The sequence below is a fragment of the Oryctolagus cuniculus genome, chromosome 7 (assembly GCF_964237555.1).
Source record: "Oryctolagus cuniculus chromosome 7, mOryCun1.1, whole genome shotgun sequence".
NCBI classification, from domain to species: domain Eukaryota; kingdom Metazoa; phylum Chordata; class Mammalia; order Lagomorpha; family Leporidae; genus Oryctolagus; species Oryctolagus cuniculus.
The window spans coordinates 142,798,093-142,811,111 of NC_091438.1; the positions used below are offsets into that span (position 1 = coordinate 142,798,093).

The 13,019-nt window shown below is 39.5% G+C and overlaps 1 protein-coding gene across 35 annotated transcripts in view; it reads right to left on the bottom strand.

Moving 5' to 3' along the window:
- EPB41 (erythrocyte membrane protein band 4.1) overlaps positions 1 to 13,019 on the bottom strand; it is a 231,799-nt gene that overhangs the window by 191,957 nt on the left and 26,823 nt on the right. The gene's annotated exons all lie outside the window — the stretch shown is intronic.

Sequence of the window (13,019 nt, forward strand, 5' to 3'; positions counted from 1 at the left end):
AAAAAAAGAAAGGGATGGGGGAGGAGATAGGAGGGAGAGACATCACCAAAGCAATAAAAATACATTGGGAACAGGATATCAGAGGTGGAAATATTTCAATTAGTTAATGTAGAGAGAGCAGTGCCTGATAATAGCTAACATTTGATATGCATTACCCTTCCTTAGGAACAAAGACAACAGAGCAAAGTAGTAAATGCTGTCTTAAGTTTTGGCTTTTGAAGAAGTTCTCAAGTGTAATTATATTAGAACAGGTATTCAGTAACAATAACAAACAGTTTTACTTTCTTTGTTGAAAAATTATTCTATAGATTAAAAAAAACACAATTGGGGTGACTATAAAATTATAATTATCAGTTCTGTTTCAGTCAAAAATAGGAACATAATATTCACTTCCCTAAAAAGCAAAAACATATGCTAATCATGAATTCATTAAACTGTAAAATTATTTGCTTTTAAATTCACTTACAACAACAAAGTATACTAACTCTTTGTAACTGCTGAAAGTCACAAAGATTCAAGGTATTTCAGATTTCAGGTGCCTTGAGCACAAGTTCCTTTGAAAAAAAAAAAAAAAAACTCCCAACTCAAACCCCTTCCTGTTTTTCAACCTTGCATGTTTACTTTCACATCTGCTGCAAAAAGATAAAAGCAACAATGGGGACATCAACCACATGACTGTGTCCTACAACCGGAAATGAGGCTATAAAGCCAGACTTGCTGTGAAATGGGTCTTTAGAATACTCATTTGCAGGCTTAAAAATGTTACAATATAAATCTGAATCAAGCCAAACAGCCCCACTAGACAAAATCCATGTTTTGTATATAGTTGTATTACATATATATTTGTATATAACAATCATATAGACACATGGATATTCAATTTAAGTAGAAAAAAGTATGGGTCAAGATGTAAAAATTAAAAATTATTCTTAACCAAACATTAATCTCTACCATCTCCATGAAGTCAAAGGGAATTTTTTTTCTTTCTTTCTTTCTTTTTTTTTTTTTTGAGAAGCAGAGAAACAGACACACACAGATACAGAAAGCTAGAGCAACAGTAGAAGCTGGGAATTCAGTCCAAGTCTCTCGTGTGAGTGGTAGATACCCAATTATTTGAGCCATCACCTGCAGCCTCCTAGGGTCTATAATGGTGGGAAGCTGGAATGTGGGAATCAAACCCTGGGACAAATGTAGGACATGGGAATTTTAAACTAGCCAAACGCCTGACCAGGAACTAACATTGATCTAGTATCTCTATATGGCAGGCACACAGCAAGGTTTGTTTCATTTACTTTTACTACCTGTTATGTGGACATCGTGCTCACCTCACAGAAAATGAAACAGGAACAGAAAAGCACTTTCATAGGATCACACTTACTAAGAAATCATTGACTTTGACTGGAGAAGGCTAGATCTAAATGTCTCCTTCCCCATTTGCTCATGGACATACTGGGTAAGTAAAGGTGTGACAGTAAAGAGTGCCAACTCTGGAGGCCAGTGCTGCGGTACAGGGGGTTAAGCCACTGTCTACAACACCAGCATCCCATATGGGTGCCAGCTGCTCCACTTCCGACCCAGCTCCCTGCTAATGTGCTTGGGAAAGCAGTGGAAGATGGCCTTGGGCCTCTGCATCCAATTGGGAATCCCGGATGAAGCCCCTGATTCCTGGCTTTCAGCCTGGCCCAACCCTGGCCCTTGTGGCCATTTGGGGAGTGAACCAGCGGATGGAAGATTCTGTCTCTTTCTCTCCTTTCCTCCCTCCCTCCCTCCCTCTCTATAACTCTGACTTGCAAATAAATAAAACAAAAATAAATCTTAAAAAAAAATGCCAACTTTGAAGCCAATTTTCACTTACTAGTTGTGTAACTACGGATAAATTACTTAACTTCTAACCTGTTAGCTAAAATATAAAATGGATTAATAACACCTACTCCAAACAGTTGCAGTGAGACTTAAATGAAAAAATAATAATGGCTATTTATCTGGTGCCAGGCACTGTTCTAAATATTTCACATATTATCTCATTCAATCATAACAACCTTAATTTATCATTGCAATATTATAGAATGAGTAAATTGAGGTACAGAAGTAGTTAAGTAACTTGCCCAAGGTCACTAGTTAAAGAATGACACAACTAGAATTTAAAACCAGGCATTCTAGCCCTGGAGCCCACACTCCTTAACACCTAACATCACACCTATAAAGCACACAGCTCATAATAAGTCATCAGTAAACACCAGCACTAGTAATACTTTACCTGGCACATAACAGGCACCCAGTAATAACAATAACATGAGCTGAACCAAGTAGAAGAGCACAATTTTACCCACATTTTGCTCCGTACCTTTTCCATAACTGTAGATCTTTCCATGACAGAGTCTCTATTCCTAAATTTTTATGTGTGTGCCCCATTATTTCTAATTAATGATAGATCATTAAACTGCCTTAGGGTAGAGGTCATATTTACATTTTTTGTGATTACATAAACCCACAGGGTACTGCTCAATGTAGGTAATTGGTTAATATGTACTAAATGAACGATCATGCCATTGTCGCATTCAAAATCCTCCCATGAATTCCTGTCTCAAAATGAAATGAAAAGCTTTACCACTGCCAACAAGGCACTAAATAACCTGCTCCTTGTACATACAATACCTCTGAACTCAAACTCCTACCATTGTCCCCTAGATCATTCTGCTACACCATGCTGACTTACTTAAGGGATCCCAAACACACCAAAGATGTTTAAACATTTGTGCTTGTTGCTCTGTCTGCCTGTAATGCTCTTCCTCCAGACACATGCACTGCTCATTGTCTTCATCCATTCAGGACTCTACTCAGATGTCACCTTATCAGAAAGGTCATCTCTGCGACCTAGATGAAGCTCCTGCCTCCTGGGTTAGGCCTGGCCTAGCACTGGCCATTGCAGCCATCTGAGGAGTGAACCAACAGATGGAAGCTCTCTCTCTGTCTCTAACTCTGACTTTTGAATACATAAATAAATCTTAAAAAAAAAAAAAAGAATTAAAAGATTAAGGCTGTGGTAGGCATCTGGCATGGTGGTTAACACACCAGATGCGACACCTGCATATCATATGGAGTGTCTGGGCCTGTTTCCGATTCCAGCCTCCTGATGATGCACACTCTGGGAGGCAGCAGATGATGGCTCAGGTAGTTGGGTCCCTGCCACCCATGTGAGAGACCTGGATTGGTTTCATACCTCCCAGTGTCAACCTGGTCCAGTCCCTACTGTTGCTGGCTTTTAGGGAATGAACCATCAGAAAGGAGCTCTTGTTCTCTTTTTCCACTTCTCAAATAAATGAATTAAAAGGTTAATTACATATACCTAATGAGCAAAATAAAAAAGTATATCACTGGGGCCAGCACCTGTGGCACAGGGGGTAAAGCTGTGGTCTGCAGTGCCAGCATCTGATATGGGCACCGATTTGAGTCCCAGCTGCTCCACTTCTAATCCAACTCCCTGCTAATGCATCTGGGAAAGCAGCAGATGATGGCCCGAGTGCTTGGGCTCCTGCACTCTTGTAGGAGACCTGGAAGAAGCTCCTGGCTCCTGATTTCCCACCAGCCTAACTCCAGCTGTTGTGGTCATTTGGGGAGTGAGCCAGCAGATGGAAGATCTCTCTTCTTCTCTCTAACTCTGCTTTTCAAATAAATAAATAACTCTTTAAAAAAAAAAAAAAAAAGCATATCACTAGAAAAGGACAACTAAATACAAACATAATTCTTATGGTCATTATGCTCTACTGCCAAATAAAATTTAACATAGAAGCCTAGTTTTAGGAACAAATCAGGGAAAAAATACAAGACATAAGATTTAGTAAGAATCCATTAAAGCCTATGTAATATAGTAGCGAAAGGCTTGCATTACCTTCCTTTCCCTCCCTAATATAAATTTTCCAAATTCATTTTCAAGAGTTGACTTCACCTGCAACTGCCAAGAATCAATGGATGCTAAAAGCAATGGGAAATTGTAACTGGGAATGGTATATCCACAGATGCCAAAGTAGCACACCAAATGTTAAATATATTACCTTTACCATGAAGAAACCTGATGATTATCACCTTAAGGAGGTGATCAAAATTAGAGTCACTAATTATAGGACAGTTAGACATTATGAACTTCCTGATGTGATGCAAAATGAAAAACACAATCATCACCTATGAAATATTCTTGCCAAATATGTATTACCTAAGCTTAATCAAACCTATAGAGATAACTCTCAGTTTACTGGAAGCAAAGCAAAGAAACAAATTAAACAAAACCTTGAGGAAACAATTAGACAACCCAAAATAAGACATTCTACCATCAACAGGCACCAGAACTCATCAAAGTTAAGAGCAGTTAGAGGGGGCGAGTGCTATTCTAGATTAAAGGAAATGAAAAAATTTAATATTATATAATTATATATAATACAAATTTAATATTTTAAAAAAATCTAGTGGAGAAATCCAAACGTGGATTGCATATTGGTTGACACTATGGAAACACTGTTAACTTTCTTAGGTATAATAACAATGTTGTGGGGCCGGCGCTGTGCCACAGTGGGTTAACCTGACGCCTGTAGTGCCAGCATTCTATATGGGCACCAGTTTGAGTCCCAGCTGCTCCACTTCCAATCCAGCTCTCTGCTATAGCCTGGGAAAGCAGTAGAAGATGGCTCATGTCCGTGGGCCCCTGCACCCGTGTGGGAGACCCAGAAGAAGCTCCTGGCTCCTATCTTCGGATTGGCGCAGCTCTGGCCATGGCAGCCATTGGGGAGTGAAGCAGTGGATGAAAGATCTCTCTCTCTCTCTCTCTGCCTCTCCTCCTCTCTCTGTGTAACTCTTTCAAATAAATAAATAAATCTTTTCAAAAAAAAAAAAAAAACAAAACAAAACAATGTTGTGGTTATGTAGGATATTAGTTTTACTTTTAGGAGAAGTATATTGAGTATTTCTGGAGTAAAATGTCATGCAAAAAGAGATCATCAGAAGCAGTGTCAGAATTATAACCCAGGTCCTACATCTTAATTGCCCTGGAATTCACATTTTCATTAACATCATGGCATGCTTTCTACGGTATGAATCTAGCTAAGGTACTAAACAACATCTGAATTTGGGGGAGTAGGAAAGGCAGTCAAAGACATAACAGTGAGCCTGTGTACTCCAGGAACTGACAACCTCACTGGGGAATACAAGTTCAATATGCAATATAACACATCACATGACAAAATCTGGCATCAATGAATAAATACAGAAAACAATGAACCAGAAACATCTCTGCAGTCTCTTTCCCCTAACAGGCTTCAGATTCTTGGCCCCTGTCCCTTAAGTACCTTTCCTTCCTTTATCTCCTTGGCAACAAATGACCGATTATTTTCTACCTAACAAAATTATCTGAAGACTATCTAAACATAAGATGCACATTTTGCCTGTTCAGAACACAGGATATGATTTTTAAAATAAAATACTATTGGCTGGCACACCAGGTTCTAGTCCCGGTCGGGGCACCGGATTCTGTCCCGGTTGCCCCTCTTCCAGGCCAGCTCTCTGCTATGGCCAGGGAGTGCAGTGGAAGATGGCCCAAGTCCTTGGGCCCTGCACCCCATGGGAGACCAGGATAAGCACCTGGCTCCTGGCTTTGGATCAGCGCGGTGCGCCGGCCACAGTGCGCCAGCCACGGCGGCCATTGCAGGGTGAACCAATGGCAATGGAAGACCTTTCTGTCTCTCTCTCTCACTGTCCACTCTGCCTGTCAAAAAAAAAAAAAAAAAAAAGGGCAAAAAAATAAAATACTATTTACATTTTCACAGGAAAAAACACTAATATCCTATGTGGATTTTCTTGTCTCCAAAAGCAATTATGTTGTTTCAAGTCTTGAGGATGCCAGAAAACTTGAAGATTTAAAAATAATCTCACAAAAAGCTCATTTCCAACACCAGATGGAAAGAAATTACTCTAAAAACACATGTGCAGGAGGACATACACACAATATCATATGACACTATGTAAAAGGTTTATCTAATTACATAATACCATCAAGATTAGCAAGACTCTGCAGGTAGTAAGCTAGCAACAGCGTTAGTTCTCTGAATCATTAGAGAGAGAGAGAGAAGGGCAAGAAACAGCAAGTGGGTGGTAGCAAAAAAAAAAAAAAGGTGGGAGGAGCCTTCTCTTTAAGCTGCTTTCCATGTGTCTCCCACTGCAAGCTGCAATGGTTGGCAGGTAAAACTTGAGGGCTTAAATCCTTGGAGCTCTTGACAGTTCTGCCTGTGTCCATATGGCCAAAAACTGGAGGGAGGAGGAGTTAATTTCAACAGTCTGTACCAAGTGTATTATCAAGGTGAAACACCATTGACTTGAATATATGCAGAATTTGAAGTTGGTAAATTAAAATATGTCTGGAATATAAATCAAAATAGGATTCTTTTATCAGGGAAAATGCTTAAATATATATCTTTAGATCTCATTTTTTTATTTTTGTAAATATTTATTTATTTGAAAATCAGAGTTACACAGAGAGAGGAGAGGCAGAGAGGCAGGCAGAGAGAGAGAGAGAGAGAGGTCTTCCATCCACTGGTTCACTCCCCAGTTGGTCACAATGGCCGGAGCTGCGCCGACCTGAAGCCAGGAGCCAGGAGCTTCTTCCAGGTCTCCCACGTGGGTGCAGGGGCCCAAGGACTTGAGCCATCTTACTGCTTTCCCAGGCCATAGCAGAGAGCTGGATGGGAAGTGGAGCACCCAGGTCTCGAACCGGCGCCATTTGGGATGCCAGCGCTTCAGGCCAAGGCGTTAACCCGCTGCGCCACAGCGCAGGCCCCTAAGATCATATTGTTTTAAAAATGATTGTAGTTCAGAGTTGGTGAACTCAAGGAGCTTCCATAGCCTCACCAGCTCATGGCAAGAGCCTCAGGTGATTACTGACATCATTAAATAAGAGTGTCAATTGTTAAATCAACAACGGGAGTCACTGTGCAGATGCTCCCCACAAAGGATCTCTGTCCTTAATGTGTTTTACTATGAGAGTTAACGATAACACTACTAGTCGAACAGTACTCTATATCTTGTGCAGGTGTGTGGGTGCAGTCTGTTGAAATCTTTGCTTAGTAAATACTAAGTTGATCTTCTGTATATAAAGATAATTGAAAATGAAACTTGATGAAGAGTGGGATGGGAGAGGGAGTGGGAGATGGGAGGGCTGAGGGAGGGAGGGAGGTTGGGGGGAGCCACAGCAATGCAAAAGTTGCACTTTGTAAATTCACATTTATTAAATAAAAAAAAAAAGATTGTAACAGGATTAGTTAGTGGCAGTTAAGCCACCTGTCAGTCAGAACATCCATGTCCCACACTGTGGTGTTTAGCTTTTTTTTTTTTTTTAATTTATTTTTTTTACTTATTTGAAAGAATTACAGAGAGAGGTAGAAACAGAGAAAGAGAGAGAGGTCTTCCATCCACTGGTTCACTCCCCAAATGGCCACAATGGCCAGGGCTGGGCCAGACTGTAGTCAGGGACCAGGAGCTTCTTCTGGGTCTCCCACATGGGTGCAGGGGCCCAAAGACTTGGCCATCTTCCACTGCTTTCCCAGGCCACAGCACCAGCCCCTTAGCTTCTTTTTAAGTTTGTTTTTGTTTTTGTTTTGTTTTTCAAATTATTTGAAAGGCAGAGTGACAGAGAAAGAGAGAGCTCTTTCATTTTGTTGGCTCACTGTTTCAAACCAGCACTCTGATAGAGGATATGGAGCTTCCCAAAGGGCAGCTTTACCTGCTGCACCACAGTGCCTGCCATGAAGTGCCCAGCTCCAGCCCCCAGCTCTGGCTCTTGATTCCAGTTTCCTGTTAATGCAAACCCTGGGAGGCAGCAGTGATGGCCTGAGTAGTTGATTCCTGCCATCACACAGGAACCAGGCTTTTTAGCCCCCAGCTGATATTGGCATTTGGGAAGGGAGCCAATGGATGAGAGCTCTTAGTCTCTTCTCTTTGCTACAAAATTTTTATTAGAAAAAAAAGAATTTATACAAGCAGATATATCATTCACAGCTAAACTTTGACATAGTACTATATATTCAAAAATAACCAAAAAATATACACTTCTACTACATTTTGGATTACAGGCTTAAATTTAACCAACTCAAAATAATTGTATACTTTAATGCAGTTAAATCACTGAGTTTCTCATTTGAAACTTTTATATCATAAATTTTTATGGTTTAATTCAGATATTATCAAAATAAAATGCATAGATATAACACTAATGTAGTGAGCATCTAAACCCCAGTCTGTGTTGTCCAGTTCTATGATAAAGACATATAGAAGACCTATCATAAGTTGATTTGTATTAGGATGACTGTCTGTTGTGGGGGACAGAAGGCATAAGGAGAAAGTGGGTTGAATTTATAAATCACAATTAACTACTGGAGTATATATTATGCCCTACTTTATTTTTTATTTCTTTAAAGAAATTGAAGTATTCCTATCCCTATTGATAGACATTATTAGATAATAAAATGGAATTATAGATATATATACAATAGATTAAAATAGAATTAGATAACAAATAATATTAAATAGAATATCTACTGCTGCTTCCAATCTAATTTTTCAGCATAAGCTCAAAAGTCATAGTTGTATCTATTCCATTAGAGAGAATCTGCCAGCTGGTTCACTCTCCAAATCCTGCACCAGAGCTGGGAGCCAGACACTCAGTCTAGGTCTCCTACAAGGGTGGTGAGGACTCAGCTACCTCTCAACAAGAAGCAGGAATTGGGAGCCACAGAGGGGACTCCAACCCAGGTACTCCAACATACTCGCAGGCATCTTAACCACTAGGCCAAACATTCACCTCTCAAAAACAATTTTAACTTCTACAAATAGAGGTCATCCTGAAAATTGATAATGGCAGGGAAGGTCCTAGGCTAACTGATATAAGTGACCCAAAGAGTCCTCAGCCATGGAAGGCAGAAAGTAGTGATTCAATGAGCAATCACAGTTTAATCCACTCAGTTTTTTTTTTCTTTTTTTTCTTTTTTTTTCTTTTTGTTTTCTTTTTTTGTTTGTTTGTTTGTTTTCTTTTCTCTTTTTTTTTATTTTTTATTTTTCATTTCCACTCAGTTTTATCTTAGAGATAATCAAGAGACAAGTGCAGGGGCTGGCGCTGTGGTGTGGTAGGTTAAGTCTCCACCTGCAGCAACGGCATCCAATAGGGGTGCCGTTTCGAGACCCAGCTGCTCCACTTCCAATACAGCTCCCTGCTAATGGCCTGGGAAAGCAGTAGAAGATGGCCCAAGTAGCTGGGTCCCTGCACCCATGAGGGAGACACACTCTTGGTTCCTGGCTCGAGTCTGGCCCAGCCCTGGCTGTTGTGGCCATTTGGGGAGTGAATCAGCGGATGGAAGACTTCCTGTCTCTCCCTCTCTCCATCTGTAACTCTACCTTTCAAATCAATAAATATTTTAAAGAGAGGAAGAGAGAACTAAATAAATGCAGTGACAAACATAATGCCAGAATTTCTACATAGAAAAGACTTTTATGGGAGTGATTTGATCATAAGGAGAAAGAAAATATTCATATATCAAGCTCCCAGTTGCTGCACAGATTGCACGTTTACTTAGGGTGACTTTGGGGGAAGCTGATAAGGATTAGGAAGTGGGGGGTAGTCAGGTCTCTTCAAGTCATTCCTTGAATTGCATCAGCCATGCCATAAAATGCTGCTTTCCTCCAAACTCAGAGAGCTAGCCTATTTATTTTCAAATGTTTCAAGGTGGGTATAATCACATTTGAACAAAAATTATTAGAAAAAATGAGTGTCATACGTCCATCATAATCAGATTATCTCACTAAGCTTTCTTAAAACCAATATTTGAAGAAAAGTGTCAGTGAAGCTGTTAGTTCTAAATGGAATCAGCCCTCAATATAAAGTTCTCCTTTTTAATGTCTCCAATCTCTGAGTACTATTCATTGCTCTAGCTTTTTTATATCCTGCTCACTGTGTAATCATTAAATAACAGCAGAGTAAACCAAAATACTAATCTAACTCTGTGTGTACACCAGAGTATGTTACAATGCATCTTATTGAACACACTATGAACTCACTCATAAGAAAAGACACACCGTAAGCCACCAGTAACATACTAAGAAACTTAAATGAATAAAATTACATCCCTGGCATCCAGCTCTCCTCTAACTAAAAGCTATCATAAATTAACCAACTACCCCCCAGTAATTCTGAATCACCTATATAAATAAGGCCTGTAACTGATCAATCCAGAGGAAAAAGGCAAAGTTGTTCATAAGAAAAATGATTGTTTGAGAAATTGGAGGAAAAAACAAGTTCTTTTGAAGCAGAGATGAATCCACATCTGAAAATGCATCTGACCAATCACGAACTTAATGAGACTCTTGGAAAAACACACTGGCAGCACTGCCAGCGCTGGCCTGCCTTAGATAACAGGGACACAGGCTGTGTTCTAAACATATGCTCCTCCTGATTTCAGAACCAGACTCAACCCCCCAACAGCCATTCATATTATAAAGTCACAAAATCAAATCACCACTATCAAATTGGTGAAAAGTACCTACAGAAAATTCAAGAATCCTGTAGGTTTTTAGCAAATGCTCCTGACAACCTTAACTCTAGAGTTTTCTGAGGAAACTGAGGAAGGAAACCAAATACTATCTTCACCTCACTATCTCTCATAAGACGAATGTGTTTGAAATTAAGACCATAAACTAAGGAATGAGATGGGAAGCTGGCTCTGTAATTTTCAAAAATGTGAAGTCCGAAACTGCATGCAAGAAAATTTCACACCAGTCAACTTTAAATATGGGGCACAAACCTGACAAAAGATAATAACAAGACAAACATATATAGGTCATGTCTCAACGAAATGCCACTATTGTTTCAGAGGAAAAATCAACTAAAATCATGTATTAACTTAGATACTGTTTAGATGTTTCTTAAGGAAATAGGCAGTAAAAGCAATTTTCAATATGCAAAGAAAATTATTTTTACAGTATTTTGTTATTATATAAAACATTGTATCATTTTGCATATTGAGGGTAGGCCTATTTAAAACATTTATTCCCCACATCTCCTACTTGAACACAATAAATTTTTTTTAAAGATTTATTTGTTTATTTATTTGAAAGTCAGAGTTACACAGAGACTGGAGAGGCAGAGAGAGAGAGGCCATAGCAGAGAGCTGGATTGGAAAAGGAGCAGCCGGGACTAGAACCAGCGCCCATATGGGATGCCGGCGCTTCAGGCCAGGGCGTTAACCCGCTGCACCACAGCGCCAGCCCTGAACACAATAAATATGACTTAGGTGTTTAACAAACATTCAGAATATATTGGCCCTTGGACCACAAGGAAAGAGAACAAATGCAGAAAGCAAACAGAGATTCGCCTAAAAGATGAAACTTTTTTAGACTACTTAAAAACAGACGGTTTCCACATATCAAACTTATCAAATGGAGCTTTTAGCTCTGTGTAGAATGGAAGCCTATTAAGTTTTTTTTTTTTTTTTTTTTGGATAAAGATAGAGCTCATCTGCTGGTTTACTCTCCAAATACATGGAGCTTGGAGCTCCATCCAGGTCTCCTACATGGGTGGTAGGAAACCAATCACTTGTGTCACCACTGGGGCTTCTCAGGGGCCACATTAGCAGGAAGCCAGGATCAGCAGCCAAGAATCAAAAGCAGGCACTTGGATGTGGTATGTAGGGTATCTTAACCCTGTCTTAATCACTAGGCCAAACTCCTATTCCCTAAAAGGTTTTCCTAATCTACCATCAGCCATCATCTACCACTAACTGCTGCACACATTAATGGGACACTTAGGGCCTAAATCCTTTTAACAAACAAACTAAAGAAAACTCAACTGGTTAGCCATACTAATGAGGCTCAAGGAAAATTCAAAGCAAAGCAAACAAAAAATTCCATCAAGTTCCCTTGCACACTGAGCACTTTGCCCCATACTTCAAGTTAACAATATACAGAGCATTCTTAAGGTAAGAAAACTGAAAATAAAAGTAATATAAATGATAAGCACAGTTGGAACTGTATGTCCAAAAGTGCAGAGACGGCAAAGCATGAGCAGGTCTATTTGGTTGGTGAGTGCAGGTGGACAGATAACTGGGCCATTGTGTGCAAGAATTTACCTGTAAGCCGTTCAACATAAAATAAAACACTGGTATAAATGTCAGGAGAATTTTGGTGAGACCTAAAGATTAAAAAGCCTGAATTCATGGAAAGTACAGTTTTGTTAGAGGAAGAAAGAATCAAAAGGTTAGAATGCTGAACTTGGATTCAACAATGAGTTCACTTTTATTAGAGGCAAATATCTGCCGTACTTTTCCCCGTGGGGATAGGACTATGCCCATCTTTATCTTAATTACAAACTTCTGATGGAGGACACTCTGAGCTAGTGCTTCGATTCTAAGGCAATCTGATGTCCAGGTATTCTATCCATTTTTCTTGCCATTTATCGAGTGCTTACTGTGTGCCAGTCTGTTATACAGTCCACAAGGAGTATATGAATATCACCCCCAAGAAACTAGTTTATCAAACCAAAAATTTCACACCTAACAAAGAATTTATGTTTTCAATTACAGAAAAGGAAAATGAAGAGTACATCAAGTTTCCATTAGAAGTAGGGTTAACGCTACCCTAACGTATCAGTCTTCCTTGATTAGAAGGATCAAACCAACTGAAATGTTTGCCATGACTGAGAATAGAGAAAACAGTAACGAACGACAGCAATGAGTACAATATATCCTCAAGGGAGTATAAATCCACTATCATAATACCCAAGACACAAAACACAATTCTTGCAATTTTCCCTAAAAACAGAAGGAAGAAAATAGCAGCTGTGAAATCACCCAGACGTCTAAAAAAAGCTCAGCATCTCTTAAAAAAAAAAAAAAAAGGAAATTAAAAAACCCAATCTCCTAATCAGCAACACTTGCCAAGAACCGACAAGTCTCCACAGACTAGTCATTTATGGGAGGAGGGCACAGTGAGAG